Source organism: Neodiprion lecontei, chromosome 4, assembly GCF_021901455.1.
Source record: "Neodiprion lecontei isolate iyNeoLeco1 chromosome 4, iyNeoLeco1.1, whole genome shotgun sequence".
In the NCBI taxonomy this organism is placed as follows: Eukaryota; Metazoa; Arthropoda; class Insecta; order Hymenoptera; family Diprionidae; genus Neodiprion; species Neodiprion lecontei.
The window spans coordinates 29,505,237-29,526,963 of record NC_060263.1 but is presented as its reverse complement, the minus strand read 5'-3'; the positions used below and the strand labels follow the sequence as shown (position 1 = coordinate 29,526,963).

Below are 21,727 nucleotides of genomic sequence, written 5' to 3'. Positions count from 1 at the left end.
GAAAGAATTTATTCCAGCACTTTCCAAAATCGCGAAAATTTTCGCCAAAAATACAAAGGGGTTAGCCTTGCTGTTTTTTTGGGCGAAAAACTTTTAGTCTCCGATTCGATTTGTATGACCCTTTTCTGACCAATTGGACCCCCAGGAACTCAGAAAACGCAGCGAAAGGAGCGTGGGATCAACAGGAAAGAAGTTACGAAGGAAAATGCACCTGCTGAAAAATGTCGAAATCTGAGGTTCTGGTTTTTTGGCTGTAACTTTTTATCCGCTGCTCGCAGCGTATCGGGACTGCGCTAAATCGATTCGTCTCGCAAAATTGCGTCCGAATAGTGCCAGAAAAAATTTATTCAAGCAATTTTTAAATATTAATCCTCACGTAATATTTTTGATATGTTCTGATACTGAAATAGCATCTCACACTTCAAGGTTACGACTGTTAGGTGCGCGGTGAAGAGTCCGGATACCCTGATATCTGGATTGATATGTTCTCGTTTCAGTTGAACTTTGTCTGCGTGAAGAACGACGTAAGTTTAATCAAATTCTTCAATTGGAACATACGAACAAAAATTTTAATCATCCCACTGTCGCAGAACGGTAACGTTATTAGGTAACTCGTAAACTGAAGACTATATCTGCAGTCTAATGCTGACCATCGAAGGGCCTAGCCGCTTAAGTCGGGAATCGGCAGGAAAGATGAGGTGCGTATTTCTTGTCTGAAATGTAGAAACTAAAATCATTATACTTCATGGAACCAGAGTTTGGATGTTCGAATGTTCGGATGTTCAGAAAGTGACGTAACCCAAAATTTTTTTCTTCTTGACGTCATCGATCTAAATCAGCTAGTCGAATTCCTCAGTCTGGAAACAACCGTTCAGTAGAGCAGACGTATGAGAATCGCGCTCCGCAAATTTCGAGTACCTGGTTGTCTATCTCCTGGATCCTACGTTCCGGGGCCACTTTCTAGTGAAACTTGACTTCCAGGGCAAGCGCTTCGTGGTTCCTGCGCTCGAAGTCCGCTACCTGGTGGACAAGGATTTCTGCACGGTGAGCATAACATTTTTATGATATTTGATGGCAATTGAAATTATATTTTATCTAAAAATTTTTAAACTTGTCATGTTGACAATAAATTATTTCAATTTATTTTTCGCACAAGCCCAAATTCAGTAGTTATCAATACGCTAGTGAAATTTTCTATAATTTTTTATAATTTTCTCATAATCTTTTTGGTAAAATGTGTGGATCAAGAATTATATTAATCCATACACAGTATTTTAGACGTGATCTAATACTGAATAAATTTATTAGTATTCGAAGTATAACCCAAGGTGGTTATCAGTGGTTGTTGGTGGTGGTTGAAGGTGGTTGGAGGTGGTCGTAGGTGGACGAGGAGGACGAGGATTTGTGGTCGGTGAATTTAACATTTTTATAATATTTGATAGCAATTGTAATTATATTTCATCTGAAAGTTTTTTACACTTGTCATGTATACAATAAATTATTTCAATTCATTATTCGCCCAAGCAGAAATTCAGTAGCTACAAATGAGCTAATAAAATTTATTATATCATTGATTAATTAACTATATTAATCCTTACAAAACATTTTTGCTGTGTTCTCATACTGGAAATATTTATTACTATTCAAGGTACATCCCGAGGTGGTTATCAGTGGCTGTTGGAGGTGGTTGACGGTGGTTGGAGGTGATCGGAGGCAGACGAGGAGGAGGACGAACTGAACTGAGTCTCAAAGCCCTGTTGACATAAAAGCAGCTATTCGATAGAAATTATAGTTTATAGTTTACACAGCCCATTGCATGATATTTCATTACAAATACATATGTTTCAATGTATTTAGGAATAATTTATAAAATATACGAAAAACTTGATGCCCCGGATCATCGTCGACTTTAACTTTTGAAATGTCCTACCATTTTCGAACACCTCCTACCTCCCCCTGCTACCTCCGACCATCAATGGCCACTTTCGACCACCCCCTATCACCTTTTGCCAGCGCCGACCACCTCCTAACATTTCCGAACACCTCCGACCATCCTATTTAGCTATATTACCAGATTAGCTACGATATGAAAAGAGAAGAATTATTCATTTCGAAATGGGATTCTATTCGACGCGCGCTCCATGTATTCCATAACATTAGTATTCATAATTATTCCAACAACTTTTCATTTGCTCTCTCGATCTTGAATTTTCATAGGCATAGAATCGAAACGTTGTTTTAGCTGGTCGCAAGTGAAGTATCTGCGTTGGGTAGAGGAGCAGAATTGTTTTTCGAAAAGTATTCGGATGGAAAAAAATTCAGAGTAACTGTAATACATCACGGATGCGTTAATTTTGAACGAGATGAAACGGATGCTTCGTATATGAGACAGTATTTAACGCTGCGTAGTGATTTAAAGACCTAGAAAGGTAATAGGGAAAGAAAGAACGACGTTTCTTGACATTTCGAGTTTATTTTAACACACATTTGAAAGATACGAGCGAAATTTTTCATCATCCAACTGTCGCAGAACGGCAGCGTTATTAGCCGACCCGTTCACTGAAGAATATATCTTCAGTCAACGGCTGACCATCGAAGGGCCTGGCCGCTTGAGTCTGGAATCGGCAGGAGAGATAAAGTGCGTATTTCTTGTATGAAATGTGAAAGCTAAAATCATTATACATCATAACATATCATCATACCTCATACATCATACATCATACATCGTACATCATACATCATCATACATAGTATCAAAGTTCGAAACCATAGTTTGGATGTCGGACGTTCAGAAAGTGACGTCACCAATTCAAAATCAGCTAGCCGAATTCCTCAGTCTGGAAACAACCGCGCAGTAGAGCGGACGGATGAGCGTCGCGCTCCGCAAATTTCGAGAACCGGGTTCTCAACCTCTCGGATCCCGCGCTTCGGGTCCGCTACGTATTTCGGATACCGGGTTCTCAACCTCCCGGATCCCGCGCTTCGGGTCCGCTACACGGTGAAACTCGACTTCCAGGATAAGCGCTCCGTGGTTCCTGGTTCATCTTTACAATAAATTATTTCAATTCGTTTTTCGCGCAATCCCAAATTCGGTAGCTGTCAGTCCGCTAATAAAATTTCTCGACTTCCAGGATAAGCGCTCCGTGGTTCCTGGTTCATCTTTACAATAAATTATTTCAATTCGTTTTTCGCGCAATCCCAAATTCGGTAGCTGTCAGTCCGCTAATAAAATTTCTCGACTTCCAGGATAAGCGCTCCGTGGTTCCTGGTTCATCTTTACAATAAATTATTTCAATTCGTTTTTCGCGCAATCCCAAATTCGGTAGCTGTCAGTCCGCTAATAAAATTTCTCGACTTCCAGGATAAGCGCTCCGTGGTTCCTGGTTCATCTTTACAATAAATTATTTCAATTCGTTTTTCGCGCAATCCCAAATTCGGTAGCTGTCAGTCCGCTAATAAAATTTCTCGACTTCCAGGATAAGCGCTCCGTGGTTCCTGGTTCATCTTTACAATAAATTATTTCAATTCGTTTTTCGCGCAATCCCAAATTCGGTAGCTGTCAGTCCGCTAATAAAATTTCTCGACTTCCAGGATAAGCGCTCCGTGGTTCCTGGTTCATCTTTACAATAAATTATTTCAATTCGTTTTTCGCGCAATCCCAAATTCGGTAGCTGTCAGTCCGCTAATAAAATTTCTCGACTTCCAGGATAAGCGCTCCGTGGTTCCTGGTTCATCTTTACAATAAATTATTTCAATTCGTTTTTCGCGCAATCCCAAATTCGGTAGCTGTCAGTCCGCTAATAAAATTTCTCGACTTCCAGGATAAGCGCTCCGTGGTTCCTGGTTCATGTTTACAATAAATTATTTCAATTCGTTTTTCGCGCAATCCCAAATTCGGTAGCTGTCAGTCCGCTAATAAAATTTCTCGACTTCCAGGATAAGCGCTCCGTGGTTCCTGGTTCATCTTTACAATGAATTATTTCAATTCGTTTTTCGCGCAATCCCAAATTCGGTAGCTGTCAGTCCGCTAATGAAATTTCTCGACTTCCAGGATAAGGTTGCTGGGTGAGTAAAACACTTTTATAATATTTGATGGCAATTGTAATTATATTTCATCTGAAATATTACAAACTTGTCACGTTTACAATAGATTATTTCAATTCATTTTTCGTGCAATCACATATTCAGTAGCTATGAATAATCTTGTACAATTCATTATATTATTAATTAATTGATTAATTACATTAATCCTTACACAATATTTTTGATGTATTCCTATACTAAAAATATTCATTACTATTCCAGGTATTACCCGAGGTGGTCGGAGGTGGACGAGGAGGAGGACGAGCTGGACGAGGAAGAGGACCAGGTGGACGAGAAGGAGGACGAGGTGGACGAGGAGGAGGCGGGGTGGGTCGTGGGAGAGGACCTCTCCTCTCCTCAGAGGAGTGGAGGGGGAGGGGCAGGGAAGGGGGCGAGGTGGGCGGGGAGGGGGAAGGGATGGGAAGGGGAGGGGCGGGGTGGGGGAGGGAGGGAGGGCGAGGGAGGGCGGGTGGGCGCGAGGGCCGGGGGGGGGGGAGGGCTGGCGGGAGGGCGGGAGGGAGGGCGGGCGGGTGGGCGGGCGGGAGGGAGGGAGGGAGCGGACGACGGATGTCAGTGCAAGTCCCCCACGCGCCCACCCGCCCGCCCGGCCCTTCCCTCTCCCTCCCTCCCGCCCTCCCGCCAGCCCTCCCCCCCCCCGGCCCTCGCGCCCACCCGCCCTCCCTCGCCCTCCCTCCCTCCCCCACCCCGCCCCTCCCCTTCCCTTCCCTCCCCGCCCCCACCCCTTCCCATCCCTTCCCCCTCCCCGCCCACCTCGCCCCCTTCCCTGCCCCTCCCCCTCCCCTCCTCTGAGGAGAGGAGAGGTCCTCTCCCACGACCCACCCCGCCTCCTCCTCGGCCACCTCGTCCTCCTCCTCGTCCACCTGGTCCTCCTCCTCGTCCAGCTCGTCTTCCTCGGGTAATACCTGAAATAGTAATGAATATTTTTATTATAGGAATACATCGAAAATATTGTGTAAGGATTAATGTAATTAATCAATTAATTAATAATATAATGAATTGTACAAGATTATTCATAGCTACTGAATATGTGATTGCACGAAAAATGAATTGAAATAATCTATTGTAAACGTGACAAGTTTGTAATACTTCAGATGAAATATAATTACAATTGCCATCAAATATTATAAAAGTGTTTTACTCACCCAGCACAAATCCTCGTCCTCCTCGTCCTCCTCCTCGTCCACCTCCGACCACCTTCAACCACCTCAGGTTATACCTTGAATAGTAATAAATATTTTCAGTATAAGAACACATCGAAAATATTGTGTAAGGATTAATATAATTGAGTAATTGATTAAATAATTAATTAATAATATAATAAATTGTATAAGCTCATTCGTAGCAACTGAATTTGTGCTTGCACGAAAAATAAATTGAAATAATCTATTGTAAACGTGACAAGTTTGTAATATTTCAGATGAAATATAATTACAATTGCCATGAAATATTATAAGAGTGTTTTACTCACCGAGCACAAATCCTCGTCTCCCTCCTCCTGAATCACCGACATTACCCGCAACCACCCCTAACTACCTCCAACGAAAACCGCCAACCACCTCGAGTTATACATCGAATACTAATAAATATTTTCAGCGTGAGAACAAATCAAAAATAATGTGTAAGGTTTGATATAATTATTTTATCGACATATTTTACCAAAAAGATTATGAGAAGATTGTAAAGTTGTAGGAATTTTATTAGCGCACTGACCGCTACTGAATTTGGGCTTGCGCGAAAAAGGAATTGAAATAATTTATTGTAAACATGAACCAGGAACCACGGAGCGCTAATCCTGGAAGTCGAGAAATTTTATTAGCGGACTGACAGCTACCGAATTTGGGATTGCGCGAAAAACGAATTGAAATAATTTATTGTAAAGATGAACCAGGAACCACGGAGCGCTTATCCTGGAAGTCGAGAAATTTTATTAGCGGACTGACAGCTACCGAATTTGGGATTGCGCGAAAAACGAATTGAAATAATTTATTGTAAACATGAACCAGGAACCACGGAGCGCTTATCCTGGAAGTCGAGAAATTTTATTAGCGGACTGACAGCTACCGAATTTGGGATTGCGCGAAAAACGAATTGAAATAATTTATTGTAAAGATGAACCAGGAACCACGGAGCGCTTATCCTGGAAGTCGAGAAATTTTATTAGCGGACTGACAGCTACCGAATTTGGGATTGCGCGAAAAACGAATTGAAATAATTTATTGTAAAGATGAACCAGGAACCACGGAGCGCTTATCCTGGAAGTCGAGAAATTTTATTAGCGGACTGACAGCTACCGAATTTGGGATTGCGCGAAAAACGAATTGAAATAATTTATTGTAAAGATGAACCAGGAACCACGGAGCGCTTATCCTGGAAGTCGAGAAATTTTATTAGCGGACTGACAGCTACCGAATTTGGGATTGCGCGAAAAACGAATTGAAATAATTTATTGTAAAGATGAACCAGGAACCACGGAGCGCTTATCCTGGAAGTCGAGAAATTTTATTAGCGGACTGACAGCTACCGAATTTGGGATTGCGCGAAAAACGAATTGAAATAATTTATTGTAAAGATGAACCAGGAACCACGGAGCGCTTATCCTGGAAGTCGAGAAATTTTATTAGCGGACTGACAGCTACCGAATTTGGGATTGCGCGAAAAACGAATTGAAATAATTTATTGTAAACATGAACCAGGAACCACGGAGCGCTTATCCTGGAAGTCGAGAAATTTTATTAGCGGACTGACAGCTACCGAATTTGGGATTGCGCGAAAAACGAATTGAAATAATTTATTGTAAAGATGAACCAGGAACCACGGAGCGCTTATCCTGGAAGTAGAGAAATTTTATTAGCGGACTGACAGCTACCGAATTTGGGATTGCGCGAAAAACGAATTGAAATAATTTATTGTAAACATGAACCAGGAACCACGGAGCGCTTATCCTGGAAGTCGAGAAATTTTATTAGCGGACTGACAGCTACCGAATTTGGGATTGCGCGAAAAACGAATTGAAATAATTTATTGTAAAGATGAACCAGGAACCACGGAGCGCTTATCCTGGAAGTCGAGAAATTTTATGAGCGGACTGACAGCTACCGAATTTGGGATTGCGCGAAAAACGAATTGAAATAATTTATTGTAAAGATGAACCAGGAACCACGGAGCGCTTATCCTGGAAGTCGAGAAATTTTATTAGCGGACTGACAGCTACCGAATTTGGGATTGCGCGAAAAACGAATTGAAATAATTTATTGTAAAGATGAACCAGGAACCACGGAGCGCTTATCCTGGAAGTCGAGAAATTTTATTAGCGGACTGACAGCTACCGAATTTGGGATTGCGCGAAAAACGAATTGAAATAATTTATTGTAAAGATGAACCAGGAACCACGGAGCGCTTATCCTGGAAGTCGAGAAATTTTATTAGCGGACTGACAGCTACCGAATTTGGGATTGCGCGAAAAACGAATTGAAATAATTTATTGTAAAGATGAACCAGGAACCACGGAGCGCTTATCCTGGAAGTCGAGAAATTTTATTAGCGGACTGACAGCTACCGAATTTGGGATTGCGCGAAAAACGAATTGAAATAATTTATTGTAAAGATGAACCAGGAACCACGGAGCGCTTATCCTGGAAGTCGAGAAATTTTATTAGCGGACTGACAGCTACCGAATTTGGGATTGCGCGAAAAACGAATTGAAATAATTTATTGTAAAGATGAACCAGGAACCACGGAGCGCTTATCCTGGAAGTCGAGAAATTTTATTAGCGGACTGACAGCTACCGAATTTGGGATTGCGCGAAAAACGAATTGAAATAATTTATTGTAAAGATGAACCAGGAACCACGGAGCGCTTATCCTGGAAGTCGAGAAATTTTATTAGCGGACTGACAGCTACCGAATTTGGGATTGCGCGAAAAACGAATTGAAATAATTTATTGTAAAGATGAACCAGGAACCACGGAGCGCTTATCCTGGAAGTCGAGAAATTTTATTAGCGGACTGACAGCTACCGAATTTGGGATTGCGCGAAAAACGAATTGAAATAATTTATTGTAAAGATGAACCAGGAACCACGGAGCGCTTATCCTGGAAGTCGAGAAATTTTATTAGCGGACTGACAGCTACCGAATTTGGGATTGCGCGAAAAACGAATTGAAATAATTTATTGTAAAGATGAACCAGGAACCACGGAGCGCTTATCCTGGAAGTCGAGAAATTTTATTAGCGGACTGACAGCTACCGAATTTGGGATTGCGCGAAAAACGAATTGAAATAATTTATTGTAAAGATGAACCAGGAACCACGGAGCGCTTATCCTGGAAGTCGAGAAATTTTATTAGCGGACTGACAGCTACCGAATTTGGGATTGCGCGAAAAACGAATTGAAATAATTTATTGTAAAGATGAACCAGGAACCACGGAGCGCTTATCCTGGAAGTCGAGAAATTTTATTAGCGGACTGACAGCTACCGAATTTGGGATTGCGCGAAAAACGAATTGAAATAATTTATTGTAAAGATGAACCAGGAACCACGGAGCGCTTATCCTGGAAGTCGAGAAATTTTATTAGCGGACTGACAGCTACCGAATTTGGGATTGCGCGAAAAACGAATTGAAATAATTTATTGTAAAGATGAACCAGGAACCACGGAGCGCTTATCCTGGAAGTCGAGAAATTTTATTAGCGGACTGACAGCTACCGAATTTGGGATTGCGCGAAAAACGAATTGAAATAATTTATTGTAAAGATGAACCAGGAACCACGGAGCGCTTATCCTGGAAGTCGAGAAATTTTATTAGCGGACTGACAGCTACCGAATTTGGGATTGCGCGAAAAACGAATTGAAATAATTTATTGTAAAGATGAACCAGGAACCACGGAGCGCTTATCCTGGAAGTCGAGAAATTTTATTAGCGGACTGACAGCTACCGAATTTGGGATTGCGCGAAAAACGAATTGAAATAATTTATTGTAAAGATGAACCAGGAACCACGGAGCGCTTATCCTGGAAGTCGAGAAATTTTATTAGCGGACTGACAGCTACCGAATTTGGGATTGCGCGAAAAACGAATTGAAATAATTTATTGTAAAGATGAACCAGGAACCACGGAGCGCTTATCCTGGAAGTCGAGAAATTTTATTAGCGGACTGACAGCTACCGAATTTGGGATTGCGCGAAAAACGAATTGAAATAATTTATTGTAAACATGAACCAGGAACCACGGAGCGCTTATCCTGGAAGTCGAGAAATTTTATTAGCGGACTGACAGCTACCGAATTTGGGATTGCGCGAAAAACGAATTGAAATAATTTATTGTAAAGATGAACCAGGAACCACGGAGCGCTTATCCTGGAAGTAGAGAAATTTTATTAGCGGACTGACAGCTACCGAATTTGGGATTGCGCGAAAAACGAATTTAAATAATTTATTGTAAACATGAACCAGGAACCACGGAGCGCTTATCCTGGAAGTCGAGAAATTTTATTAGCGGACTGACAGCTACCGAATTTGGGATTGCGCGAAAAACGAATTGAAATAATTTATTGTAAAGATGAACCAGGAACCACGGAGCGCTTATCCTGGAAGTAGAGAAATTTTATTAGCGGACTGACAGCTACCGAATTTGGGATTGCGCGAAAAACGAATTGAAATAATTTATTGTAAAGATGAACCAGGAACCACGGAGCGCTTATCCTGGAAGTCGAGAAATTTTATTAGCGGACTGACAGCTACCGAATTTGGGATTGCGCGAAAAACGAATTGAAATAATTTATTGTAAACATGAACCAGGAACCACGGAGCGCTTATCCTGGAAGTCGAGAAATTTTATTAGCGGACTGACAGCTACCGAATTTGGGATTGCGCGAAAAACGAATTGAAATAATTTATTGTAAAGATGAACCAGGAACCACGGAGCGCTTATCCTGGAAGTCGAGAAATTTTATTAGCGGACTGACAGCTACCGAATTTGGGATTGCGCGAAAAACGAATTGAAATAATTTATTGTAAAGATGAACCAGGAACCACGGAGCGCTTATCCTGGAAGTCGAGAAATTTTATTAGCGGACTGACAGCTACCGAATTTGGGATTGCGCGAAAAACGAATTGAAATAATTTATTGTAAAGATGAACCAGGAACCACGGAGCGCTTATCCTGGAAGTCGAGAAATTTTATTAGCGGACTGACAGCTACCGAATTTGGGATTGCGCGAAAAACGAATTGAAATAATTTATTGTAAAGATGAACCAGGAACCACGGAGCGCTTATCCTGGAAGTCGAGAAATTTTATTAGCGGACTGACAGCTACCGAATTTGGGATTGCGCGAAAAACGAATTGAAATAATTTATTGTAAAGATGAACCAGGAACCACGGAGCGCTTATCCTGGAAGTCGAGAAATTTTATTAGCGGACTGACAGCTACCGAATTTGGGATTGCGCGAAAAACGAATTGAAATAATTTATTGTAAAGATGAACCAGGAACCACGGAGCGCTTATCCTGGAAGTCGAGAAATTTTATTAGCGGACTGACAGCTACCGAATTTGGGATTGCGCGAAAAACGAATTGAAATAATTTATTGTAAAGATGAACCAGGAACCACGGAGCGCTTATCCTGGAAGTCGAGAAATTTTATTAGCGGACTGACAGCTACCGAATTTGGGATTGCGCGAAAAACGAATTGAAATAATTTATTGTAAAGATGAACCAGGAACCACGGAGCGCTTATCCTGGAAGTCGAGAAATTTTATTAGCGGACTGACAGCTACCGAATTTGGGATTGCGCGAAAAACGAATTGAAATAATTTATTGTAAACATGAACCAGGAACCACGGAGCGCTTATCCTGGAAGTCGAGAAATTTTATTAGCGGACTGACAGCTACCGAATTTGGGATTGCGCGAAAAACGAATTGAAATAATTTATTGTAAAGATGAACCAGGAACCACGGAGCGCTTATCCTGGAAGTAGAGAAATTTTATTAGCGGACTGACAGCTACCGAATTTGGGATTGCGCGAAAAACGAATTGAAATAATTTATTGTAAAGATGAACCAGGAACCACGGAGCGCTTATCCTGGAAGTCGAGAAATTTTATTAGCGGACTGACAGCTACCGAATTTGGGATTGCGCGAAAAACGAATTGAAATAATTTATTGTAAAGATGAACCAGGAACCACGGAGCGCTTATCCTGGAAGTAGAGAAATTTTATTAGCGGACTGACAGCTACCGAATTTGGGATTGCGCGAAAAACGAATTGAAATAATTTATTGTAAAGATGAACCAGGAACCACGGAGCGCTTATCCTGGAAGTCGAGAAATTTTATTAGCGGACTGACAGCTACCGAATTTGGGATTGCGCGAAAAACGAATTGAAATAATTTATTGTAAAGATGAACCAGGAACCACGGAGCGCTTATCCTGGAAGTCGAGAAATTTTATTAGCGGACTGACAGCTACCGAATTTGGGATTGCGCGAAAAACGAATTGAAATAATTTATTGTAAAGATGAACCAGGAACCACGGAGCGCTTATCCTGGAAGTCGAGAAATTTTATTAGCGGACTGACAGCTACCGAATTTGGGATTGCGCGAAAAACGAATTGAAATAATTTATTGTAAAGATGAACCAGGAACCACGGAGCGCTTATCCTGGAAGTCGAGAAATTTTATTAGCGGACTGACAGCTACCGAATTTGGGATTGCGCGAAAAACGAATTGAAATAATTTATTGTAAAGATGAACCAGGAACCACGGAGCGCTTATCCTGGAAGTCGAGAAATTTTATTAGCGGACTGACAGCTACCGAATTTGGGATTGCGCGAAAAACGAATTGAAATAATTTATTGTAAAGATGAACCAGGAACCACGGAGCGCTTATCCTGGAAGTCGAGAAATTTTATTAGCGGACTGACAGCTACCGAATTTGGGATTGCGCGAAAAACGAATTGAAATAATTTATTGTAAAGATGAACCAGGAACCACGGAGCGCTTATCCTGGAAGTAGAGAAATTTTATTAGCGGACTGACAGCTACCGAATTTGGGATTGCGCGAAAAACGAATTGAAATAATTTATTGTAAAGATGAACCAGGAACCACGGAGCGCTTATCCTGGAAGTCGAGAAATTTTATTAGCGGACTGACAGCTACCGAATTTGGGATTGCGCGAAAAACGAATTGAAATAATTTATTGTAAACATGAACCAGGAACCACGGAGCGCTTATCCTGGAAGTCGAGAAATTTTATTAGCGGACTGACAGCTACCGAATTTGGGATTGCGCGAAAAACGAATTGAAATAATTTATTGTAAAGATGAACCAGGAACCACGGAGCGCTTATCCTGGAAGTCGAGAAATTTTATTAGCGGACTGACAGCTACCGAATTTGGGATTGCGCGAAAAACGAATTGAAATAATTTATTGTAAAGATGAACCAGGAACCACGGAGCGCTTATCCTGGAAGTAGAGAAATTTTATTAGCGGACTGACAGCTACCGAATTTGGGATTGCGCGAAAAACGAATTGAAATAATTTATTGTAAAGATGAACCAGGAACCACGGAGCGCTTATCCTGGAAGTCGAGAAATTTTATTAGCGGACTGACAGCTACCGAATTTGGGATTGCGCGAAAAACGAATTGAAATAATTTATTGTAAAGATGAACCAGGAACCACGGAGCGCTTATCCTGGAAGTCGAGAAATTTTATTAGCGGACTGACAGCTACCGAATTTGGGATTGCGCGAAAAACGAATTGAAATAATTTATTGTAAAGATGAACCAGGAACCACGGAGCGCTTATCCTGGAAGTCGAGAAATTTTATTAGCGGACTGACAGCTACCGAATTTGGGATTGCGCGAAAAACGAATTGAAATAATTTATTGTAAAGATGAACCAGGAACCACGGAGCGCTTATCCTGGAAGTCGAGTTTCACCGTGTAGCGGACCCGAAGCGCGGGATCCGGGAGGTTGAGAACCCGGTATCCGAAATACGTAGCGGACCCGAAGCGCGGGATCCGAGAGGTTGAGAACCCGGTTCTCGAAATTTGCGGAGCGCGACGCTCATCCGTCCGCTCTACTGCGCGGTTGTTTCCAGACTGAGGAATTCGGCTAGCTGATTTTGAATTGGTGACGTCACTTTCTGAACGTCCGACATCCAAACTATGGTTTCGAACTTTGATACTATGTATGATGATGTATGATGTACGATGTATGATGTATGATGTATGAGGTATGATGATATGTTATGATGTATAATGATTTTAGCTTTCACATTTCATACAAGAAATACGCACTTTATCTCTCCTGCCGATTCCAGACTCAAGCGGCCAGGCCCTTCGATGGTCAGCCGTTGACTGAAGATATATTCTTCAGTGAACGGGTCGGCTAATAACGCTGCCGTTCTGCGACAGTTGGATGATGAAAAATTTCGCTCGTATCTTTCAAATGTGTGTTAAAATAAACTCGAAATGTCAAGAAACGTCGTTCTTTCTTTCCCTATTACCTTTCTAGGTCTTTAAATCACTACGCAGCGTTAAATACTGTCTCATATACGAAGCATCCGTTTCATCTCGTTCAAAATTAACGCATCCGTGATGTATTACAGTTACTCTGAATTTTTTTCCATCCGAATACTTTTCGAAAAACAATTCTGCTCCTCTACCCAACGCAGATACTTCACTTGCGACCAGCTAAAACAACGTTTCGATTCTATGCCTATGAAAATTCAAGATCGAGAGAGCAAATGAAAAGTTGTTGGAATAATTATGAATACTAATGTTATGGAATACATGGAGCGCGCGTCGAATAGAATCCCATTTCGAAATGAATAATTCTTCTCTTTTCATATCGTAGCTAATCTGGTAATATAGCTAAATAGGATGGTCGGAGGTGTTCGGAAATGTTAGGAGGTGGTCGGCGCTGGCAAAAGGTGATAGGGGGTGGTCGAAAGTGGCCATTGATGGTCGGAGGTAGCAGGGGGAGGTAGGAGGTGTTCGAAAATGGTAGGACATTTCAAAAGTTAAAGTCGACGATGATCCGGGGCATCAAGTTTTTCGTATATTTTATAAATTATTCCTAAATACATTGAAACATATGTATTTGTAATGAAATATCATGCAATGGGCTGTGTAAACTATAAACTATAATTTCTATCGAATAGCTGCTTTTATGTCAACAGGGCTTTGAGACTCAGTTCAGTTCGTCCTCCTCCTCGTCTGCCTCCGATCACCTCCAACCACCGTCAACCACCTCCAACAGCCACTGATAACCACCTCGGGATGTACCTTGAATAGTAATAAATATTTCCAGTATGAGAACACAGCAAAAATGTTTTGTAAGGATTAATATAGTTAATTAATCAATGATATAATAAATTTTATTAGCTCATTTGTAGCTACTGAATTTCTGCTTGGGCGAATAATGAATTGAAATAATTTATTGTATACATGACAAGTGTAAAAAACTTTCAGATGAAATATAATTACAATTGCTATCAAATATTATAAAAATGTTAAATTCACCGACCACAAATCCTCGTCCTCCTCGTCCACCTACGACCACCTCCAACCACCTTCAACCACCACCAACAACCACTGATAACCACCTTGGGTTATACTTCGAATACTAATAAATTTATTCAGTATTAGATCACGTCTAAAATACTGTGTATGGATTAATATAATTCTTGATCCACACATTTTACCAAAAAGATTATGAGAAAATTATAAAAAATTATAGAAAATTTCACTAGCGTATTGATAACTACTGAATTTGGGCTTGTGCGAAAAATAAATTGAAATAATTTATTGTCAACATGACAAGTTTAAAAATTTTTAGATAAAATATAATTTCAATTGCCATCAAATATCATAAAAATGTTATGCTCACCGTGCAGAAATCCTTGTCCACCAGGTAGCGGACTTCGAGCGCAGGAACCACGAAGCGCTTGCCCTGGAAGTCAAGTTTCACTAGAAAGTGGCCCCGGAACGTAGGATCCAGGAGATAGACAACCAGGTACTCGAAATTTGCGGAGCGCGATTCTCATACGTCTGCTCTACTGAACGGTTGTTTCCAGACTGAGGAATTCGACTAGCTGATTTAGATCGATGACGTCAAGAAGAAAAAAATTTTGGGTTACGTCACTTTCTGAACATCCGAACATTCGAACATCCAAACTCTGGTTCCATGAAGTATAATGATTTTAGTTTCTACATTTCAGACAAGAAATACGCACCTCATCTTTCCTGCCGATTCCCGACTTAAGCGGCTAGGCCCTTCGATGGTCAGCATTAGACTGCAGATATAGTCTTCAGTTTACGAGTTACCTAATAACGTTACCGTTCTGCGACAGTGGGATGATTAAAATTTTTGTTCGTATGTTCCAATTGAAGAATTTGATTAAACTTACGTCGTTCTTCACGCAGACAAAGTTCAACTGAAACGAGAACATATCAATCCAGATATCAGGGTATCCGGACTCTTCACCGCGCACCTAACAGTGCGTAACCTTGAAGTGTGAGATGCTATTTCTTTTCTCCCCTTGCGATTTTGATCCATGTCACACGCATCCTTGAAGATACCAAACTGCTATCGCATAGGCATGGACTGTCTCTGGTTGTGCCAGAGTGCGTGAGACTTGTCATGGCGGTAAAAGTTCCCCTATTGCTCTGTTTGCGTAGAGCCAACCGTAACGTTCATGCTTCCAGAGAGAATGTGTGGCACGAGGTATACGGCTCTGGAAAATCCAAATAAAACTATATTAGCAAAGTTATTGCTGTGGGGTGCAATATCATGCATACCAGGTACCTTTCCTTGTTTTGGACAAATACGAAAACATCCCTACTGCGAAAGTCAAATAAAATCAGAATCCGTGCTACAGGCTACTCGAGCTTCCCAAAGCCACAAGATCCAGAACATGTTATTTAATTTAATGACGATGTGATCGGAAAACATTTGGAACGTTTCGATGCGTTACATTGTCTGAATTTCGGAACTGATCCTTTCAACTATCGGTGACGAATGTATATGGCAAAAGAAATATTTCACCATTTGGAATATATCCTGCGTTCAATTCTAGCTCACGTGAGATCAATTAAATCGTTCTCCATGATTTCAGATCACCTTCGAGAACCTTATCGGTTATCGAGAATCTCTTCAAGGTGACGGCACCTGATCGTTGATTCTCCTTATTTTAGTTCGACGGTTCTTTCCACACTTTACAATTCTTTTCAACTATCAGCTATGACCTGTTACAATCAAAACTTGCAAATCCTTTTACTATAAATAAAAAAATTCACGAACGAAAGCCTTGCATCTAGATATACGAAGAAAGTGGCCGTAAATTTTTTTTTCCGAGACAATTTTTCTATCTCGTATCAAGTACGGTGGCGCATTGAATTGACTGCAACCCATCGCGCAGTGAACACGGATTTATCGAAAAAAAATTACTGCACAAAAGACGTATAAACGGAAGCCTATAAACTCTTTCGGTTACACTGTGCACGACTTTACTTGTCTGACTCGACTTCGCCTCGAGGCGCGCATACACGCGCGGGTTTTACTCCGTGCCAGGCAAGCCACACAACCGCTACCTGATACTAAATTCACTTTTTACGCTCCCCGGCAGGCGAAATAAAATCTCCATGCATCCAGCGCCACGAAAAATCTCAGATAAATATTAGGAATACGCGACGGTGGAGCGCGGTGTACTTGCCGTGAACTCTGCTCCGACTACTTTTATGATTGTGCGGATTCTCAGCGATGTCATGAGCTTTCGGCCCGTTGGCTTCTGCGGATCGTTCAATAATATACATATATATATATATATTATATATTTCTTTTTTCTGTCCCACCTTCCTCCGTCTTTTTTGCACTTGTTCTGTCTGCTCTCAGATGAAACGTTCACCGAGACTATTCTCTTTGGGCATCCGTTTGCCATTGTCTCCTCGGTATAACTCGCCGTATAAGATATTTGACAAGCCTCGAGCAGCCTCAGGCTTCCTTCGATTCCCGTCTGGTTTCAACTCAGTAATCGCGTGTCTCCTATGCACAGATCTATAACTTATCGTCTGCTTATGGTTATAATCTTATCGTACGTGTGCAGCCTGTGTCACGGATGGCTCAGCGCCATTCTATCAATCAAACTTCCGCGTGCACGGGGTACTGCTTAAGGGTATCGATAAAGCATCAATTTAAAGTTAACCAACCCCTTCGAAGTTGGCCCATAAGAATTTCGTCGCGTATACCGCCTTGTGTCAACCACCACGTAGCCTTGGCGCCACGACGCATTATAAGGACGCGCTTATGCGGGTCGCTTCGTCGAGACTCCGTCAGTATTCGAAGCTCTCTTAGAGGCTGCGCTCTCATCAATCATCGTCGTGTTTACACGGCCCGCCCTCAGTCATCCTCCTCACGTCACTTTCCATTCCTCCGCATCGTCGGTTTTATCCTCTTTCCTATTTTCTACTTTTTATTCCTCCCTGATTCCTTTTCACCGTCGCCGCCTGTACTCATTTCGATTGAAAACACCAGCTGAGATCAATTACTCACAGTCAATACGAAATCACGTTAGATATACTCGCGTCATGTAAACGATTTCATCTGTGATCACTTGCGATACCTGAAAAGTACCCGCTCGGAAAAATTATTGTCTCCTTGAATGAAATGAAAATCAGCCGAACAATAAGTGAAATGCAGAAATTCGAATTAATTAATAACTTCCAAAGCTAACGAAATTCCTTGCAGCTATAATTGTAGCAGAATATCGTCAGACCGGGGGCTTCAGTGGTCTCAAGATGTCGCGAGCGCAGCTTCGTAGTTGCGTCAAGTTTGCTCTCCTCTTTGGGAAAGAAAATAGAGGCAGACGTATTCGAGAGTAGGAGAAACAATTGAACAAGCAACAGTTGCTTTCAATTCCGTTCTACAGCTTCATCTAAATTCTCAAGGATGTATAGAAGAGGGTGGCAAATTCTGAACAATCCTTGAGTGGCGGACGTTGAAAACTTCTTGCAGACATTTCCTGCGCCCTAGATGTGTCGGAGTTAGTGCCGAGGCTAGGGCTGCCCTTCGTGCTACGCGAGTTGCTTGGCTTACGTGGGTGGCATACAAGGAACGATGTATAACAGCGCGGTAACAGCGTAACAGGGGCTTGAATATGAAAGTTCCGCAATAAATCAGGCATTATATGAAGCGGAACGTTCGGAGAACGGGGGCACGGCGAAAGAAACAAAAAGACGGAGAAAACTGCTGTACATTACCCTGATTGACTGTCATACACTAATAATAATTTCGGTGCCTCGCCGTAATGGGGTTATAGAATCGAGTAACGCCCGTAAAGATCACTACTCTTTCTATGGAAAATCGTAATCATACGGTTGGCACGCGTAAGACAGAAGTTACGTAAGTCATTTTGCAGGGTGGGATAAAAGAGAACTGGGAATGGCTGTTGGTTCAGTATTCTTATTTATTTGCTGTCTGGATCTTATTTGAAGAAAGACGTCACGTTTCGACAAACAAGGTAGAGCAGCTGGTGGCTTAATGTTTGATGAATCTTGGATGAGGAGAGAACGATTTATCAACATCGCCAGTGTGAGCAGCAAGAAGATGAATTTTCACAAAACACAAGAAATCAACCGTTGATCAAGTTTCAGTCGTCTCATTTCTCGGAAAGTTTCAACAAAAGCTCTGTAATTACAATGAAAGATAAATTGTGATTCGAGTTCAACTTGGATGACTATGGCAAGATTATGTTTGCAGCCCCGAACGACTCTGTAATTAATTAACGGTCATTCTTCGAGATCCCGGTGAGCTCATTTATAGGGATTCAGAGTTTTGCAGATAAAAACTCCGATCCAAGATCGGATAGCGCTTGTATTTCGGAGTTTGTCTTACAAGTTACATCCTCTTCCTAGCCATCGGATTCTATTCATCAGAATCCTTTCAGCTACTTCTAGTGTCGGGGAAATTTTTGTTGATCGAAATTATACTTTCCTCCCGCCATGACAATCAGCGTGGCGTATTACTTTCATCAAACCGCAATTTGGAAATATATGTATATAAAAATTATCATACATGTCGCTTTGATCTTACGCATTTGCAGAACGTTCTATTAACCGTAAATTCATTCACAGTGATGTTATTCAAAATGGTCAGAACCATCAGCAGGGGTAATGAATAATTGAGTAAAGGTTATTCCGAAGCGTATGGTTAAGGAAGCTTTTATTGACATTAACCTGAGCCTGGTATTTTCATCGCGAAAAAAAGTCCAACGTCGTTATTGGACTGCTAAATTTCACGTACTTGGTTTATCATTGGGAATTAACTAGAAAGTTGAAAATTAAGTTAAAAATCATATTACCTACCTAAGCGAACAACTATAGCAGTGCATTATTTAGCAAGTTTGCGGTTGAGTACATTTCTGAAAAGGGAGCCGTGCTCTTTGAAATATTTTAATTTTGTGAGATCGTATTCATGATTCACGTCATTTCCATACCCGCAAGATATAAAATAAGCTTATTTGAAAGACTTTTTCTTTCACGTTCCGGGATTGAGATTCTAAAGCAATTGAGGTAATTTCATACAGACGAACTTGAAACGTGTTTCAAATAAAATTGAAGAAAAATTACGAGAAACGTGTGTAGTCGTGCAAGTACATAATTTTAATCACTAGAATGTATTGAAATACAAATAAACAATTTAAGAAAACGAAAATATGTAATTCCAGACTCCGTCAAACCATTCCTACATTTCCAGCTTACGTATTGCACGACGTAACCCATTTTCATAACGTAGGGAAAAAATAGATAGGTACGTTGCGTATACATTATAAACTTAAACATCACGCAGATCTCGTTCTTGCTCATTTGTCTATTTCAGCATCCGAAATGAGAATATTCCACAAGTAACTAGAATTTTACACGTGTTAGAATTAGAAGGAAGGAAATGGAGTCGGGAAAAGACTTGTGCGACGATGTGGCAGCTCAAGAAGACAGCATACATTATTCAAAAAATAAAGTAATAAGGGGGGTTTACTCGAGTGCGAGAAAAGAGGCCACGTAGTTCCATGGTGAGGATGATGCAGGTTCACGAAGTAGCAGGAAACGGAAGTGAGCCTGGCTGACGACTCTCAAATCTTTCTTGAAGTGTACACCATGGCAAAGAAGAAAGAACTTTTCAGTCTGATCGTCAAGTAGAACTGGCTCAGGTGTCAGTGTGAACGGATATCCCGGCATCCGCTTTATAAGCATCGATTTAAACGATGCACAGGCCCGAAGACAGTTCCGCAGTTTTGGAAATGATTTTCACAGCTTCAGTAAACTTCAATTGATAATAATCGTGAGGCACGGGCTACAACCTTATTTGTCGTTCGGCGACCCTTGGCAGAACTGACCCAATTTGGTTCGCTCCACCTCGGGGAATTACGAGCAGTGAAGTAGCAACCGTGTATTAATTGTTAGTGGAATAAGCATTAGCTACTGCGGTAGAATCTTCTCGCGGTTATCTCGAAAGTGGTATAGAGGGTCAGAAATGGGATCGGCGCGAGCGTGGAGAAGGGATGAAAACGGGAGCACGGGTTCTCCGCGATCCCGCAAAGTTATTACGAAGCAATTACCCGGAATCCGGCAATCTCGCAGTACAAAACTCGCAACGCCATAGCGATATCAAAGAATGCCAGGATGGTTGATGCAAACGTAGAAGAGAGAACGGCAAATTCTGCCAGGGTGATGAAAGGGACCGAGCACGGTGGATTAAATGATAAAACTGTTAGAGAGGGCAAAGATGATTGATGCATTTCTCGGAAATCTTTGCAGCTCTGCAGGTAAGTCGACTTCATGGTAATCGTTTTTACTCTGCATAGACGAAATAATACTGTCTGATAAAGTGTTCTTTGTTTTTTAATATTTTTCAAATTCACACGTATATTATGAAGGAGAATTAGGTACTCGGAGAAAGCTGTTACATTAATTAGAGTTCGCAGAGGCCCCAACTTCATCAAATACTGGATGGAATTAAAAGTAAATGGAATGGATAATTTCTAGGGTGAACAACTTTCTTGTCATTTTTGAAAACTTTCTACGGCGCAAAGTTTGAAATTTTATAATGGCGCCAGGGTCGCCCGCAGGTAATTTCTGCCTCTCTCACCCTGTCAACAACTGAATTAAATACAAAATTTCACAGTATTTCATTACCAAAGACATGAGGTACGTGTAACTTATATAGTAAAGCCTTTTGCTTATTCAAAGGCTTCTCGGAATTCCTAATCACTGAGAGAGCAGAAATTGCGACCTCTTTCTCGAAACTCTGATTCAGCTCTTTGATATCATCACACAAAAACTTAGGATATAAATTTTCATTTTTCGGCCTAATTATTCCGGATACACAAAATATCACTTCAGACATCCGCGAGAAGTAGAAAACGCGGTCTCGAAACCAAGTTTCAACACAGCGCAGGTATACAATAATTTATTCTTTCCACACGAACATGAGTACCCTCCGAATAGAATGCAACTGTTTGATTCCCAGGATATCGGTTCTACGTAAGTTGAAAACTTTCCCCTTCCACACACTTTTTGCTCCTTTCGACCTCACCATCTCTAGAAATGTTCGATACTTCAACAC

The 21,727-nt window shown here is 41.3% G+C and overlaps 2 long non-coding RNA genes across 2 annotated transcripts; one reads left to right on the top strand and one right to left on the bottom strand.

Annotated features, from left to right (window-relative positions):
* The first annotated feature begins 607 nt into the window (after positions 1 to 607).
* LOC124294238 lies at positions 608 to 1,395 on the top strand. The gene is made up of 3 exons (XR_006904183.1): positions 608 to 698; positions 840 to 1,044; positions 1,309 to 1,395. It is a non-coding gene; the product is annotated as an uncharacterized LOC124294238 (long non-coding RNA).
* Positions 1,396 to 14,647: 13,252 nt separating this feature from the next.
* Positions 14,648 to 15,740, bottom strand: LOC124293943. The gene is made up of 4 exons (XR_006903808.1): positions 15,519 to 15,740; positions 15,345 to 15,452; positions 14,999 to 15,203; positions 14,648 to 14,734 (listed from the first exon to the last, which is right to left on the bottom strand). It is a non-coding gene; the product is annotated as an uncharacterized LOC124293943 (long non-coding RNA).
* Between the last annotated feature and the right edge of the window lie 5,987 nt (positions 15,741 to 21,727).